We start from the raw sequence: 16,908 nt of genomic DNA, 5'->3' as shown, positions 1-16,908 counted from the left end.
GGTCTAGCTATATGGTCTAGCTATATGGTCTAGCTATATGGTCTAGCTACTATATGGTCTAGCTATATGGTCTAGCTATATGGTCTAGCTATATGGTCTAGCTATATGGCCTAGCTAGTATATGGTCTAGCTATATGGTCTAGCTAGTATATGGTCTAGCTATATGGTCTAGCTAGTATATGGTCTAGCTATATGGTCTAGCTATATGGGTCTAGCTATATGGTCTAGCTATATGGTCTAGCTATATGGCCTAGCTAGTATATGGTCTAGCTATATGGTCTAGCTATATGGTCTAGCTATATGGCCTAGCTAGTATATGGCCTAGCTAGTATATGGTCTAGCTAGTATATGGTCTAGCTATATGGCCTAGCTGTATGGTCTAGCTGTATGGTCTAGCTGTATGGTCTAGCTGTATGGTCTAGCTATATGGTCTAGCTATATGGCCTAGCTATATGGTCTAGCTATATGACCTAGCTATATGGCCTAGCTATATGGTCTAGCTATATGGCCTAGCTATATGGTCTAGCTATATGGTCTAGCTATATGGTCTAGCTATATGGTCTAGCTATATGGTCTAGCTATATAGCCTAGCTATATGGCCTAGCTATATGGCCTAGCTATATGGTCTAGCTATATGGTCTAGCTATATGACCTAGCTAGTATATGGTCTAGCTATATGGTCTAGCTATATGGTCTAGCTATATGGTCTAGCTATATGACCTAGCTATATGGTCTAGCTATATGACCCAGCTAGTATATAGTCTAGCTATATGGTCTAGCTAGTATATGGTCTAGCTATATGGTCTAGCTATATGGTCTAGCTATATGACCTAGCTAGTATATAGTCTAGCTATATGGTCTAGCTATATGGTCTAGCTATATGGTCTAGCTATATGGTCTAGCTATATGGTCTAGCTATATGACCTAGCTATATGGTCTAGCTATATGGTCTAGCTATATGACCTAGCTAGTATATAGTCTAGCTATATGGTCTAGCTAGTATATAGTCTAGCTATATGGTCTAGCTACTATATGGTCTAGCTATATGGTCTAGCTATATGGTCTAGCTATATGGTCTAGCTATATGACCTAGCTATATGACCTAGCTATATGGTCTAGCTATATGACCTAGCTATATGGTCTAGCTATATGACCTAGCTATATGGTCTAGCTATATGGTCTAGCTATATGACCTAGCTATATGGTCTAGCTAGTATATGGTCTAGCTAGTATATGGTCTAGCTAGTATATGGTCTAGCTATATGGTCTAGCTATATGGTCTAGCTATATGGCCTAGCTATATGGTCTAGCTATATGACCTAGCTATATGGTCTAGCTATATGGTCTAGCTAGTATATGGTCTAGCTGTATGGTCTAGCTATATGACCTAGCTATATGGTCTAGCTATATGGTCTAGCTATATGACCTAGCTATATGGTCTAGCCATATGACCTAGCTATATGGTCTAGCTATATGGTCTAGCTATATGGTCTAGCTGTACAATCTGCATATGTGTCCCAAATTACACCATATTCCCTATTTAGTGCACTACTTTTGACCAGAGCTCTGAATGCCACCCTATTCCCTATTGACCCTGTTCAAAAGTAGTGGACTAAATAGGGAATAGGGTACCAGGGGCTGTTGATGGCTGGATCTCTCTGTGTTCAATCAATCAGTCAATCACATGTATTTATAAAGCCCTTTTCCCATCAGCTGATATAAAGTGCTGTACAGAAACCCAGCCTAAACCCCCCCCCCTCCAAAACAGCAAGCAATACAGATGTAGAAGTGTTGCACAAGGCCAATAAGGCTAGCATGATTTACATTTTACATTTTAGTCATTTAGCAGACGCTCTTATCCAGAGCGACTTACATTTCATTTTCATTTCATACATTTCTTTTTTTCATTTTTTTTTCATACTGGCCCCCCGTGGGAATCGAACCCACAACCCTGGCGTTGCAAACACCATGCTCTACCAACTGAGCTACAGGGAAGGCCCATGATTGAGTGACTGGAGACACACTGAGAGAGATTCATTCATCTCTCTCTCTCCAGGGTGAGATTTATCAGATCTAGAATAACTGTATTATACGGACATTGGTAATAAAACCACTTTAGGACTTCATTCTTTCCCAGACACGTCTCTCTCTGGCACCCAACCCACACACACAGTCAGTCTGTTGTGTGTCCCAAATGGCACCTTATTCCCTATATAGTGCACTACTTTAGACCGGGGCCTATGGCCCATATATCACTACTTTGGACCAGGACCGATAGCGCTCTTGTCAAAAGTAGTGCACTATATAGGGAATAGGGCTCTGGTCTATAGTAGTACCACTATATAGGGAATAGGGCTCTGGTCTATAGTAGTACCACTATATAGGGAATAGGGCTCTGGTCTATAGTAGTACCACTATATAGGGAATAGGGCTCTGGTCTATAGTAGTACCACTATATAGGGAATAGGGCCCTGGTCTATAGTAGTGCACTATATAGGGAATAGGGCTCTGGTCTATAGTAGTACCACTATATAGGGAATAGGGCTCTGGTCTATAGTAGTACCACTATATGGGGAATAGGTCTCTGGTCTATAGTAGTACCACTATATAGGGAATAGGGCCCTGGTCTATAGTAGTACCACTATATAGGGAATAGGGCTCTGGTCTATAGTAGTACCACTATATAGGGAATAGGGTTCTGGTCTATAGTAGTACCACTATATAGGGAATAGGTCTCTGGTCTATAGTAGTACCACTATATAGGGAATAGGGCTCTGGTCTATAGTAGTACCAATATATAGGGAATAGGGCCCTGGTCTATAGTAGTACCACTATATAGGGAATAGGGCTCTGGTCTATAGTAGTACCACTATATAGGGAATAGGGCTCTGGTCTATAGTAGTACCACTATATAGGGAATAGGGCTCTGGTCTATAGTAGTACCACTATATAGGGAATAGGACTCTGGTCTATAGTAGTACCACTATATAGGGAATAGGGCTCTGGTCTATAGTAGTGCACTATATAGGGAATAGGGCTCTGGTCTATAGTAGTACCACTATATAGGGAATAGGGCTCTGGTCTATAGTAGTACCACTATATAGGGAATAGGGCTCTGGTCTATAGTAGTACCACTATATAGGGAATAGGGCTCTGGTCTATAGTAGTACCACTATATAGGGAATAGGGCTCTGGTCTATAGTAGTACCACTATATAGGGAATAGGGCTCTGGTCTATAGTAGTACCACTATATAGGGAATAGGGCTCTGGTCTATAGTTGTACCACTATATAGGGAATAGGGCTCTGGTCTATAGTTGTACCACTATATAGGGAATAGGGCTCTGGTCTATAGTAGTACCACTATATAGGGAATAGGGAGCCATTTGGGATGCAGAGAGAATGTTCTTCTCTGAGTGCCTCTTCTAAAGACCACTAACCTGCCAGACCATAGTATAAACCTTAACTATTCCCTTGGCTGCTATCTGATCTGATTCCTGGGTTTTTCTTCCACTGTGGAGAGGTGTGTGTGTGTGTGTGTGTGTGGCTAGCTGTATCTGGCTGTTCTCCCCAGCTGTCTGCTACACTCACAGGGGATCAGAGAGGGGCTGGGGGGGGACTGGAGGGAGCAGAGAGGCTGGGGGGGGGACTGGAGGGAGCAGAGAGGCTGGGGGGGGACTGGAGGGAGCAGAGAGGCTGGGGGGGGGACTGGAGGGAGCAGAGCGGCAGGGGGGGGACTGGAGGGAGCAGAGAGGCTGGGGGGGACTGGAGGGAGCAGAGAGGCTGGGGGGGGGACTGGAGGGAGCAGAGAGGCTGGGGGGGGACTGGAGGGAGCAGAGAGGCTGGGGGGGGACTGGAGGGAGCAGAGAGGCTGGGGGGGGACTGGAGGGAGCAGAGAGGCTGGGGGGGGACTGGAGGGAGCAGAGAGGCTGGGGGGGACTGGAGGGAGCAGAGAGGCTGGGGGGGGGGACTGGAGGGAGCAGAGAGACTGGGGGGGGGACTGGAGGGAGCAGAGAGGCTGGGGGGGGGACTGGAGGGAGCAGAGGGAGCAGAGGGGCTGGGGGGGGGGACTGGAGGGAGTAGAGGGGCTGGGGGGGGACTGGAGGGAGCAGAGAGGCTGGGGGGGGAGACTGGAGGGAGTAGAGAGGCTGGGGGGGGGAGACTGGAGGGAGTAGAGAGGCTGGGGGGGACTGGAGGGAGTAGAGAGGCTGGGGGGGGACTGGAGGGAGCAGAGGGGCTGGGGGGGGACTGGAGGGAGCAGAGAGGCTGGGGGGGGACTGGAGGGAGCAGAGAGGCTGGGGGGGGGGGACTGGAGGGAGCAGAGAGGCTGGGGGGACTGGAGGGAGTAGAGAGGCTGGGGGGGGGACTGGAGGGAGCAGAGGGGCTGGGGGGGACTGGAGGGAGCAGAGGGGCTGGGGGGGGACTGGAGGGAGTAGAGAGGCTGGGGGGGGGACTGGAGGGAGCAGAGAGGCTGGGGGGGGGACTGGAGGGAGCAGAGAGGCTGGGGGGGGACTGGAGGGAGCAGAGAGGCTGGGGGGGGACTGGAGGGAGCAGAGAGGCTGGGGGGGAGACTGGAGGGAGCAGAGAGGCTGGGGGGGGGGGGACTGGAGGGAGCAGAGTGGCTGGGGGGGGACTGGAGGGAGCAGAGAGGCTGGGGGGGGACTGGAGGGAGCAGAGGGGCTGGGGGGAGACTGGAGGGAGCAGAGAGGCTGGGGGGGACTGGAGGGAGCAGAGGGGCTGGGGGGGGACTGGAGGGAGCAGAGAGGCTGGGGGGGGGGACTGGAGGGAGCAGAGAGGCTGGGGGGGGACTGGAGGGAGCAGAGAGGCTGGGGGGGGGACTGGAGGGAGCAGAGAGGCTGGGGGGGGGGGACTGGAGGGAGCAGAGAGACAGGGGGGAGACTGGAGGGAGCAGAGAGGCTGGGGGGGGTGGACTGGAGGGAGCAGAGAGGCTGGGGGGAGACTGGAGGGAGCAGAGAGGGGCTGGGGGGGGGACTGGAGGGAGCAGAGAGGCTGGGGGGGACTGGAGGGAGCAGAGAGGCTGGGGGGGGACTGGAGGGAGCAGAGAAGCTGGGGGGGGACTGGAGGGAGCAGAGAGGCTGGGGGGGACTGGAGGGAGCAGAGAGGCTGGGGGGAGACTGGAGGGAGTAGAGAGGCTGGGGGGAGACTGGAGGGAGCAGAGAGGCTGGGGGGGGACTGGAGGGAGCAGAGAGGCTGGGGGGGGACTGGAGGGAGCAGAGAGGCTGGGGGGGGGGGGACTGGAGGGAGCAGAGAGGCTGGGGGGAGACTGGAGGGAGCAGAGAGGCTGGGGGGGGACTGGAGGGAGCAGAGAGGCTGGGGGGGGACTGGAGGGAGCAGAGGGGCTGGGGGGGGGACTGGAGGGAGCAGAGAGGCTGGGGGGGGGGCTGGAGGGAGCAGAGGGGCTGGGGGGGGGGGACTGGAGGGAGCAGAGAGGCTGGGGGGGGACTGGAGGGAGCAGAGAGGCTGGGGGGGGGGGACTGGAGGGAGCAGAGAGGCTGGGGGGGGACTGGAGGGAGCAGAGAGGCTGGGGGGGGACTGGAGGGAGTAGAGAGGCTGGGGGGGGACTGGAGGGAGCAGAGAGGCTGGGGGGGGGGACTGGAGGGAGCAGAGAGGCTGGGGGGGGACTGGAGGGAGCAGAGAGGCTGGGGGGGGGACTGGAGGGAGTAGAGAGGCTGGGGGGGGGGGACTGGAGGGAGTAGAGAGGCTGGGGGGGGACTGGAGGGAGCAGAGAGGCTGGGGGGGAACTGGAGGGAGCAGAGAGGCTGGGGGGGTTTCTTCATATTTTACTTGTGTTGGCAATGTAAACATATGTTGCCTATGCCAATAAAGTCCTTAAATTGAAATTGAATTGAGAGAGGAGGGGTATACTGTAAAGATAGAGGGGGGGAAGAGAGAGAGGGGGAGGAGCACATTTCTGATCATCCCCCAGACAGACATTGTGGAGCGTGAGAGAGAGGGGGGAGAGAGGAGGAGAGAGGGAGGAGTGGTATGTGAGCTCATGCAAGCGTGTGTGTGTTACAGAGTGTGCCGATTTGTTTTTCTCAGACACGTCACACTACGCTGTTGCTCTCTCTCACTCTGTGGAGTCAGAAACGTCTCGGTAACTCAACAGAGAAGCAAGTTACTGACATCCACCTCTATCTTGTTGCTCTGTCATAGAGTTATACAGGCAGCAGCTGAAGTAGGATTAACCCAGTCTGGAGTGGAGGCAACAGCCAGCCAGCCCCTGTCTGAGGTGGGAGAGGGGAGAGCAGCAGGGGACAGCCAGCCAGCCCTGTCTGAGGTGGGAGAGGGGAGAGCAGCAGGGGGACAGCCAGCCAGCCCTGTCTGAGGTGGGAGAGGGGAGAGCAGCAGGGGGACAGCCAGCCAGCCCCTGTCTGAGGTGGGAGAGGGGAGAGCAGCAGGGGACAGCCAGCCAGCCCTGTCTGAGGTGGGAGAGGGGAGAGCAGCAGGGGGACAGCCAGCCAGCCCCTGTCTGAGGTGGGAGAGGGGAGAGCAGCAGGGGACAGCCAGCCAGCCCTGCCTGAGGTGGGAGAGGGGAGAGCAGCAGGGGGACAGCCAGCCAGCCCCTGTCTGAGGTGGGAGAGGGGAGAGCAGCAGGGGGACAGCCAGCCAGCCCTGCCTGAGGTGGTAGAGGGGAGAGCAGCAGGGGGACAGCCAGCCAGCCCCTGCCTGAGGTGGGAGAGCAGCAGGGGGACTACAGCACCAGCTCAGCTCCAACGTGGTCGTATTGGGGTAAGTCTGTTACTGCTCACCTCCATGTCTTCACCTGTCTCTGGAATTCAGCCTGTGAACCTGCCCCCTCATTGAACAGACACTGTCTTTGCTCGTGAGCTTTTTGTTGGGCGCTGGTTGCTGTTTGTTTTAACTCAACCACTCTTGTTCTTGTGTTAGTCTGAAACTGAAGAATGAGGAGTATGTTTGTTGCCCCTCCTCTGTTACAGCAGACAGACACTAAACAGAGAGCAAAGCTAACTGACTATAAGGTTATGGCTGAGGGAGGGGATTCTGCTTGTATCCGTTTGTTTTCAATCATTTAGCCTTGTTGTAGTCTGACTAGCTAATTAGCTTTTTGTAGTCTGACTAGCTAATTAGCTTGTTGTAGTCTGACTAGCTAATTAGCTTGTTGTAGTCTGACTAGCTAATTAGCTTGTTGTAGTCTGACTAGCGAATTAGCTTGTTGTAGTCTGACTAGCGAATTAGCTTGCTGTAGTCTGTATTTAGCTAATTAGCTTGTTGTAGTCTGACTAGTTAATTAGCTTGTTGTAGTCTGACTAGCTAATTAGCTTGTTGTAGTCTGTATTTAGCTAATTAGCTTGTTCTAGTCTGACTAGCTAATTATCTTGTTGTAGTCTGACTATCTAATTAGCTTGTTGTAGTCTGTATTTAGCTAATTAGCTTGTTCTAGTCTGACTAGCTAATTATCTTGTTGTAGTCTGACTAGTTAATTAGCTTGTTGTAGTCTGACTAGTTAATTAGCTTGTTGTAGTCTGTATTTAGCTAATTAGCTTGTTCTAGTCTGACTAGCTAATTATCTTGTTGTAGTCTGACTAGTTAATTAGCTGGTTGTAGTCTGACTAGTTAATTAGCTTGTTGTAGTCTGACTAGCTAATTAGCTTGTTGTAGTCTGACTAGCTAATTAGCTTGTTGTAGTCTGACTAGCTAATTAGCTTGTTGTAGTCTGACTAGCTAATTAGCTTGTTGTAGTCTGACTAGCTAATTAGCTTGTTGTAGTCTGACTAGCGAATTAGCTTGTTGTAGTCTGACTAGCGAATTAGCTTGCTGTAGTCTGTATTTAGCTAATTAGCTTGTTGTAGTCTGACTAGTTAATTAGCTTGTTGTAGTCTGACTAGCTAATTAGCTTGTTGTAGTCTGTATTTAGCTAATTAGCTTGTTCTAGTCTGACTAGCTAATTATCTTGTTGTAGTCTGACTATCTAATTAGCTTGTTGTAGTCTGTATTTAGCTAATTAGCTTGTTCTAGTCTGACTAGCTAATTATCTTGTTGTAGTCTGACTAGTTAATTAGCTTGTTGTAGTCTGACTAGTTAATTAGCTTGTTGTAGTCTGTATTTAGCTATTTAGCTGGTTGTAGTCTGACTAGTTAATTAGCTTGTTGTAGTCTGACTAGCTAATTAGCTTGTTGTAGTCTGTATTTAGCTAATTAGCTTGTTGTAGTCTGACTAGCTAATTATCTTGTTGTAGTCTGTATTTAGCTAATTAGCTTGTTCTAGTCTGACTAGCTAATTATATTGTTGTAGTCTGACTAGCTAATTAGCTTGTTGTAGTCTGACTAGCTAATTAGCTTTTTGTAGTCTGACTAGCTAATTAGCTTATTGTAGTCTTTATTTTGCTAATTAGCTTTGTTGTAGTCTGACTAGCTAATTATCTTGTTGTAGTCTGTATTTAGCTAATTAGCTTGTTGTAGTCTGACTAGCAAATTAGCTTGTTGTAGTCTGACTAGCAAATTAGCTTGTTATATTCTGACTAGCTAATTAGCTTGTTGTAGTCTGTATTTAGTTAATTAGCTTGTTGTAGTCTGACTAGCTAATTAGCTTGTTGTAGTCTGTATTTAGCTAATTAGCTTGTTGTAGTCTGTAATTAGCTAATTAGCTTGTTGTAGTCTGACTAGCTAATTAGCTTGTTGTAGTCTGTATTTAGCTAATTAGCTTGTTCTAGTCTGACTAGCTAATTATCTTGTTGTAGTCTGACTAGCTAATTAGCTTGTTGTAGTCTGACTAGCTAATTAGCTTGTTGTAGTCTGACTAGCTAATTAGCTTGTTGTAGTCTGACTAGTTAATTAGCTTGTTGTAGTCTGTATTTAGCTAATTAGCTTGTTGTAGTCTGACTAGCTAATTAGCTTTTTGTAGTCTGACTAGCTAATTAGCTTATTGTAGTCTGTATTTTGCTAATTATCTTGTTGTAGTCTGTATTTAGCTAATTAGCTTGTTGTAGTCTGACTAGCTAATTAGCTTGTTGTAGTCTGACTAGCTAATAAGATTGTAGTCTGTATTTAGCTAATTAGCTTGTTGTAGTCTGTATTTAGCTAATTAGCTTGTTCTAGTCTGTATTTTGCTAATTAGCTTGTTCTAGTCAGACTAGCTAATTAGCTTGTTGTAGTCTGTATTTAGCTAATTAGCTTGATGTTGTCTGTATTTGGCTAATTAGCTTGTTGTAGTCTGACTAGCTAATTAGCTTGTTGTAGTCTGACTAGCTAATTAGCTTGTTGTAGTCTGTATTTAGCTAGTTAGCTTGTTGTAGTCTGACTAGCTAATTAGCTTGTTGTAGTCTGTATTTAGCTAATTGGCTTGTTGTAGTCTGACTAGCTAATAAGATTGTAGTCTGTATTTAGCTAATTAGCTTGTTGTAGTCTGTATTTAGCTAATTAGCTTGTTCTAGTCTGTATTTTGCTAATTAGCTTGTTCTAGTCAGACTAGCTAATTAGCTTGTTGTAGTCTGTATTTAGCTAATTGGCTTGTTGTAGTCTGACTAGCTAATAAGATTGTAGTCTGTATTTAGCTAATTAGCTTGTTGTAGTCTGTATTTAGCTAATTAGCTTGTTCTAGTCTGTATTTTGCTAATTAGCTTGTTCTAGTCAGACTAGCTAATTAGCTTGTTGTAGTCTGTATTTGGCTAATTAGCTCGTTTTTGTCTGTATTTGGCAAATTAGCTTGTTCCAGACAAAGTGGCGGTGGTTTTAACAGCAGGGATTACCCTACACTGAGGTTTTCTTGTAATTTCAGACACTGGACTTGTGGTCATTGTTCTTAAATGTTGTAAATGACTTTTGTCCTCCCACACCAGATGCGATCAGGACACGCAGGTGGAAATATCAAAACAAACTCTGAACCAACTATATTAATTTGGGGACAGGTGAAACATTGAAACATTCACACATGAAACATTCATGGATACGTAGCTGACTGTTACTCATTTGTCCTGGGAGATACACGCCGGGTTGTCCTGGGAGATACACGCTGGGTTGTCCTGGGAGATACAAGCCGGGTTGTCCTGGGAGATACACGCCGGGTTGTCCTGGGAGATACACGCCGGGTTGTCCTGGGAGATACACGCCGGGTTGTCCTGGGAGATACACGCCGGGTTGTCCTGGGAGATACACGCCGGGTTGTCCTGGGAGATATACGCCGGGTTGTCCTGGGAGATACACGCTGGGTTGTCCTGGGAGATACACGCTGGGTTGTCCTGGGAGATACACGCCGGGTTGTCCTGGGAGATACACGCCGGGTTGTCCTGGGAGATACAAGCCGGGTTGTCCTGGGAGATACACGCCGGGTTGTCCTGGGAGATACACACCGGGTTGTCCTGGGAGATACACGCCGGGTTGTCCTGGGAGATACACGCTGGGTTGTTGTTTCACCTGAAATGCACAAGGTCCTTTTTTTCTGGATTTTTCTAGAATTTTGACCCATTTTGAGTCACACAAAATCATGTGTTCTTGACAATTAAATCCACAGATAAAAAGGAGGGAAACCTAGTTAGTTTCTAGTAATCTCTCTTCCTTCAGGCTTCTTCTTCTGTGGACTTTATATGGCGGTTGGCAACCGACTTTAAGGTGCATTAGCACCACCAACTGGACTGGAGAGGGAACGTCAGTTCATCTTTCAGTCACCCACGTGGGTATATGCTCCTAACAACCAATGAGGAGACGGCACGTGGGTATATGCTCCTAACAACCAATGAGGAGATGGCACGTGGGTATATGCTCCTAACAACCAATGAGGAGATGGCACGTGGGTATATGCTCCTAACAACCAATGAGGAGATGGCACGTGGGTATATGCTCCTAACAACCAATGAGGAGATGGCACGTGGGTATATGCTCCTAACAACCAATGAGGAGATGGCACGTGGGTATATGCTCCTAACAACCAATGAGGAGATGGCACGTGGGTATATGCTCCTAACAACCAATGAGGAGATGGCACGTGTGTATATGCTCCTAACAACCAATGAGGAGACGGCACGTGGGTATATGCTCCTAACAACCAATGAGGAGATGGCACGTGGGTATATGCTCCTAATAACCAATGAGGAGATGGCACGTGGGTATATGCTCCTAATAACCAATGAGGAGATGGGAGAGGCGGGACTTGCAGCGAAATCAAGCGTCACAAATAGAACCAAGTCATATTTTAAACTTGCAACGCAGACGCTCGTTGGCGCGCCGAGCAGTGTGGGGGGCAATGATTGAATAACATGTACGTGTACATTAATTTAGCAACGCTGGTCGGTGTGGTCAGCATGTTACATGTGTTGTTGTTGAAAGTGGCCTGTGGTAAAGTCAGACTTCTAACCTATATAGCCTGGGCTTTGGGAAGTCTGTCAGTAATATTACAGTACCACCCAGAGTGGTGGGAGAGAGAGAGACATGCCTGGGGTTAGGGCTGGACCTGGGGTTAGGACTGGACCTGGGGTTAGGACTGAGACTGGACCTGGGGTTAGGGCTGAGGTTAGGGGTTAGGGCTGGACCTGGGGTTAGGGCTGAGGTTAGGGGTTAGGGCTGGACCTGGGGTTAGGGCTGAGGTTAGGGGTTAGGGCTGGACCTGGGGTTAGGGCTGGACCTGGGGTTAGGGCTGAGGTTAGGGGTTAGGGCTGGACCTGGGGTTAGGGCTGAGGTTAGGGGTTAGGGCTGAGACTAGACCTGGGGTTAGGGCTGGACCTGGGGTTAGGGCTGGACCTGGGGTTAGGGCTGAGACTGGACCTGGGGTTAGGGCTGGACCTGGGGTTAGGGCTGGACCTGGGGTTAGGGCTGAGGTTAGGGGTTAGGGCTGGACCTGGGGTTAGGGCTGGACCTGGGGTTAGGGCTGAGACTGGACCTGGGGTTAGGGCTGGACCTGGGGTTAGGGCTGGACCTGGGGTTAGGGCTGGACCTGGGGTTAGGGCTGGACCTGGGGTTAGGGCTGGACCTGGGGTTAGGACTGAGACTGGACCTGGGGTTAGGGCTGGACCTGGGGTTAGGGCTGGACCTGGGGTTAGGGTTGGACCTGGGGTTAGGGCTGAGCCTGGACCTGGGGTTAGGGCTGGACCTGGGGTTAGGACTGGACCTGGGGTTAGGGCTGGACCTGGGGTTAGGACTGGACCTGGGGTTAGGGCTGGACCTGGGGTTAGGACTGGACCTGGGGTTAGGACTGGACCTGGGGTTAGGGCTGAGACTGGGGTTAGGGCTGAGACTGGACCTGGGGTTAGGGCTGAGGTTGGACCTGGGGTTAGGGCTGAGACTGGGGTTAGGGCTGAGACTGGGGTTAGGGCTGAGACTGGACCTGGGGTTAGGGCTGGACCTGGGGTTAGGACTGGACCTGGGGTTAGGGCTGGACCTGGGGTTAGGGCTGGACCTGGGGTTAGGGCTGGACCTGGGGTTAGGACTGAGACTGGACCTGGGGTTAGGGTTGGACCTGGGGTTAGGGCTGGACCTGGGGTTAGGGCTGAGACTGGACCTGGGGTTAGGGCTGGACCTGGGGTTAGGACTGGACCTGGGGTTAGGACTGGACCTGGGGTTAGGGCTGGAACTGGGGTTAGGGCTGGACCTGGGGTTAGGACTGAGGCTGGACCTGGGGTTAGGGCTGGACCTGGGGTTAGGGCTGGACCTGGGGTTAGGGTTGGACCTGGGGTTAGGGCTGGACCTGGGGTTAGGGCTGAGACTGGACCTGGGGTTAGGGCTGGACCTGGGGTTAGGGCTGGACCTGGGGTTAGGACTGGACCTGGGGTTAGGGCTGAGACTGGACCTGGGGTTAGGGCTGGACCTGGGGTTAGGACTGAGACTGGACCTGGGGTTAGGGCTGGACCTGGGGTTAGGACTGAGACTGGACCTGGGGTTAGGGCTGGACCTGGGGTTAGGACTGGACCTGGGGTTAGGGCTGAGACTGGACCTGGGGTTAGGGCTGGACCTGGGGTTAGGACTGAGACTGGGGTTAGGGCTGAGACTGGACCTGGGGTTAGGGCTGGACCTGGGGTTAGGGCTGAGACTGGACCTGGGGTTAGGACTGGACCTGGGGTTAGGACTGAGACTGGGGTTAGGGCTGAGACTGGGGTTAGGGCTGAGACTGGGGTTAGGGCTGGACCTGGGGTTAGGGCTGGACCTGGGGTTAGGGCTGAGACTGGACCTGGGGTTAGGGCTGAGACTGGGGTTAGGGCTGAGACTGGGGTTAGGACTGAGACTGGGGTTAGGGCTGAGACTGGGGTTAGGGCTGAGACTGGGGTTAGGGCTGAGACTGGGGTTAGGGCTGAGACTGGGGTTAGGGCCGAGACTGGGGTTAGGGCTGGACCTGGGGTTAGGACTGAGACTGGACCTGGGGTTAGGACTGAGACTGGGGTTAGGGCTGGACCTGGGGTTAGGGCTGGGACTGGACCTGGGGTTAGGGCTGGACCTGGGGTTAGGGCTGGACCTGGGGTTAGGGCTGAGACTGGGGTTAGGGCTGAGACTGGGGTTAGGGCTGAGACTGGGTTTGTGCCGAGACTGGGGTTAGGGCTGAGGTTAGGGGTTAGGGCTGGACCTGGGGTTAGGGCTGGGGTTAGGTTAGGGGTTTGGGCTGAAGCTGGGGTTTGGCTGAGGTTAGGGGTTAGGGCTGGACCTAGGGTTAGGTTAGGGGTTAGGGCTGAGGCTGGGGTTAGGGCTGAGGCTGGGGTTAGGGCCGAGACTGGGGTTAGGGCCGAGGTTAGGGGTTAGGGCTGAGGTTAGGGGTTAGGGCTGGGGTTAGGGGTTAGGGCTGGACCTGGGGTTAGGGCTGGGGTTAGGTTAGGGGTTTGGGCTGAAGCTGGGGTTTGGCTGAGGTTAGGGGTTAGGGCTGGACCTAGGGTTAGGTTAGGGGTTAGGGCTGAGGCTGGGGTTAGGGCTGAGGCTGGGGTTAGGGCCGAGACTGGATCTGGGGTTAGGGCTGGACCTGGGGTTAGGGCTGAGACTGGGGTTAGGACTGGACCTGGGGTTAGGGCTGAGACTGGACCTGGGGTTAGGGCTGGACCTGGGGTTAGGACTGGACCTGGGGTTAGGGCTGGACCTGGGGTTAGGGTTGGACCTGGGGTTAGGACTGGACCTGGGGTTAGGGCTGGACCTGGGGTTAGGGCTGAGACTGGGGTTAGGACTGAGACTGGGGTTAGGTTAGGGGTTAGGGCTGGACCTGGGGTTAGGTTAGGGGTTAGGGCTGAGTCTGGGGTTAGGGCTGAGGCTGGGGTTAGGGCTGAGGCTGGACCTGGGGTTAGGGCTGGACCTGGGGTTAGGACTGGACCTGGGGTTAGGACTGGACCTGGGGTTAGGACTGGACCTGGGGTTAGGACTGGACCTGGGGTTAGGGCTGAGGCTGGACCTGGGGTTAGGGCTGAGGTTAGGGGTTAGGGCTGAGACTGGACCTGGGGTTAGGGCTGAGCCTGGACCTGGGGTTAGGGCTGAGACTGGACCTGGGGTTAGGGCTGAGGTTGGACCTGGGGTTAGGACTGAGGTTAGGGGTTAGGGCTGGACCTGGGGTTAGGGCTGAGACTGGGTATATGTCGTCTGGTCTTTGGCGTCCGACGCAAATAGTGTAGTCGACAATATACTCCCAGCGACCAGCGGGTATATAAAACATCCTCTATTCAGGCTGCAAAGGCATCGCTTTCCTCCTTAGCTAGCTTTGATGGCGTCAACTCCATTAACTAAATATGTGTACTGTCAACACTATTAAAACCTCACTAGGATAGAGGGCAGCATTCGGAATTTTTGATGAAAAGCGTGCCCAAACTAAACTGCCTGCTACTCAGGCCCAGAAGCTAGGATATGCATATAATTAGTAGATTTGGATAGAAAACACTCTAGTTTCCAAAACTGTTAAAATAATGTCTGTGAGAATAACAGAACTCATATGGCAGGCAATAACCTGAGACAAATCCAACCAGGAAGTTGGATTACCGGCTGGGCTGATTGCATCGGCACCTACACCCTTAGATAAAAAGGTGCTATCTAGAACCTAAAAAGGGTATTTTGGCTGTCCCCATAGAAGAACCCTTTGAAGAACCCTTTTTTGGTTCCAGGTAGAACCCTTTCCCCAGAGGGATCCACATGGAACCCAAAAGAGTTCTACCTGGAACCAAACAGGGTTCTCCTATGGGAACAGCTGAAGAACCCTTTTGGAACCCTTTTTTCTAAGAGTGTAGAGGTAATACACAACGTCAGGGAGAACTATGTCTTTTAGGGGTCTCGGCAATAGGCTTAGGGCTGGGGGTTAGGGCTGGGGGTTAGGGCCTGAGGCTTAGGGCTGGGGGTTAGGGCTGGGGGTTAGGGCCTGAGGGTTAGGGCTGGGGGTTAGGGCTGGGGGTTAGGGCCTGAGGTTAGGGCTGGGGGTTAAGGGCTGGAGGTTAAGGGCTGGGGGTTAAGGGCTGGGGGTTAAGGGCTGGGGGTTAGGGCTGGGGGTTAGGGCCTGAGGGTTAGGGCTGGGGCTTAAAGCTGGGGGTTAGGGCTGCGAGGTTAGGGCCTGAGGTTAGGGCTGGGGGTTAGGGCTGGGGGTTAGGGCTGGGGGTTAGGGGCTGGGGGTTAGGGGCCGGGGGTTAGGGCCGGGGGTTTGGGCCTGAGGTTAGGGGCTGGGGGTTAGGGCCTGAGGTTAGGGCTGGGGGTTAAGGGCTGGGGGTTTGGGCTGGGGCTTAGGGCTGGGAGGTTAGGGCCTGAGGTTAGGGCCTGAGGTTAGGGCTGGGGGTTAGGGCCTGAGGGTTAGGGCTGGGGGTTAGGGCCTGAGGTTAGGGCCTGAGGTTAGGGCTGGGGGTTAAGGGCTGGGGGTTAGGGGCTGGGGGTTAGGGCTGGGGGTTAGGGCCTGAGGTTAGGGCTGGGGGTTAGGGCCTGAGGGTTAGGGCTGGGGGTTAGGGCCTGAGGTTAGGGCCTGAGGTTAGGGCCTGAGGGTTAGGGCTGGGGGTTAGGGCCTGAGGTTAGGGCTGGGGGTTAAGGGCTGGGGGTTAAGGGCTGGGGGTTAGGGGCTGGGGGTTAGGGCTGGGGGTTAGGGCCTGAGGTTAGGGCTGGGGGTTAAGGGCTGGGGGTTAGGGGCTGGGGGTTAGGGGCCTGAGGTTAGGGCTGGGGGTTAGGGGCTGGGGGTTAGGGCCTGAGGTTAGGGCCTGAGGTTAGGGCTGGGGGTTAGGGCCTGAGGTTAGGGCCTGAGGTTAGGGGCTGGGGGTTAGGGCCTGAGGTTAGGGGCTGGAGGTTAGGGGCTGGGGGTTAGGGCTTGAGGCTAGGGGTTAGGGCCTGAGGTTAGGGGCTGGGGGTTAGGGCCTGAGGTTAGGGGCTGGGGGTTAGGGGCTGGGGGTTAGGGCTTGAGGCTAGGGGTTAGGGCCTGAGGTTAGGGGCTGGGGGTTAGGGCCTGAGGTTAGGGGCTGGGGGTTAGGGCCTGAGGTTAGGGCCTGAGGTTAGGGCTGGGGGTTAGGGCCTGAGGTTAGGGGCTGGGGGTTAGGGCCTGAGGTTAGGGCTGGGGGTTAGGGCCTGAGGTTAGGGGCTGGGGGTTAGGGCCTGAGGTTAGGGGCTGGGGGTTAGGGCCTGAGGTTAGGGCTGGGGGTTAGGGCCTGAGGTTAGGGGCTGGAGGTTAGGGGCTGGGGGTGATACCAGGCAGGCTGATGAAGGCAGGCTGAGCTAAGATGGATAGAGCTGCCTTGGCCACTGCTTCTCTGGCTCTCTGGCTCTCTCTGCCTCTGCCTCTCTCTGCCTCTCTCTGCCTCTCTCTGGCATTCTCTGGCTCTCTCTGGCTCTCTGCCTCTCTCTACCTCTCTTTGGCTCTCTCTGCCTCTCTACCTCTCTCTGCCTCTCTGGCTCTCTGGCTCTCTCTGCCTCTCTGGCTCTCTCTGGCTCTCTCTGCCTCTCTGGCTCTCTCTACCTCTCTCTGGCTCTCTCTACCTCTCTCTGGCTCTCTCTGGCTCTCTCTGGCTCTCTCT

At 52.4% G+C, this 16,908-nt stretch overlaps 1 long non-coding RNA gene across 1 annotated transcript in view; it reads left to right on the top strand.

Annotated features, from left to right (window-relative positions):
* The first annotated feature begins 6,671 nt into the window (after window positions 1-6,671).
* Window positions 6,672-16,908, top strand: part of LOC115188245 (uncharacterized) — a 22,605-nt gene continuing 12,368 nt past the window's right edge. Inside the window, exon 1 of the long non-coding RNA XR_003876366.1 lies at window positions 6,672-6,752. This is a non-coding gene — a long non-coding RNA (uncharacterized LOC115188245). The remainder of the gene's footprint in view (window positions 6,753-16,908) is intronic.

The sequence above is a fragment of the Salmo trutta genome, unplaced genomic scaffold (assembly GCF_901001165.1).
Source record: "Salmo trutta unplaced genomic scaffold, fSalTru1.1, whole genome shotgun sequence".
Taxonomy (NCBI): domain Eukaryota; kingdom Metazoa; phylum Chordata; class Actinopteri; order Salmoniformes; family Salmonidae; genus Salmo; species Salmo trutta.
Note: the sequence above shows the minus strand (reverse complement) of the source record. Positions and strands in the feature narration are given on the sequence as shown.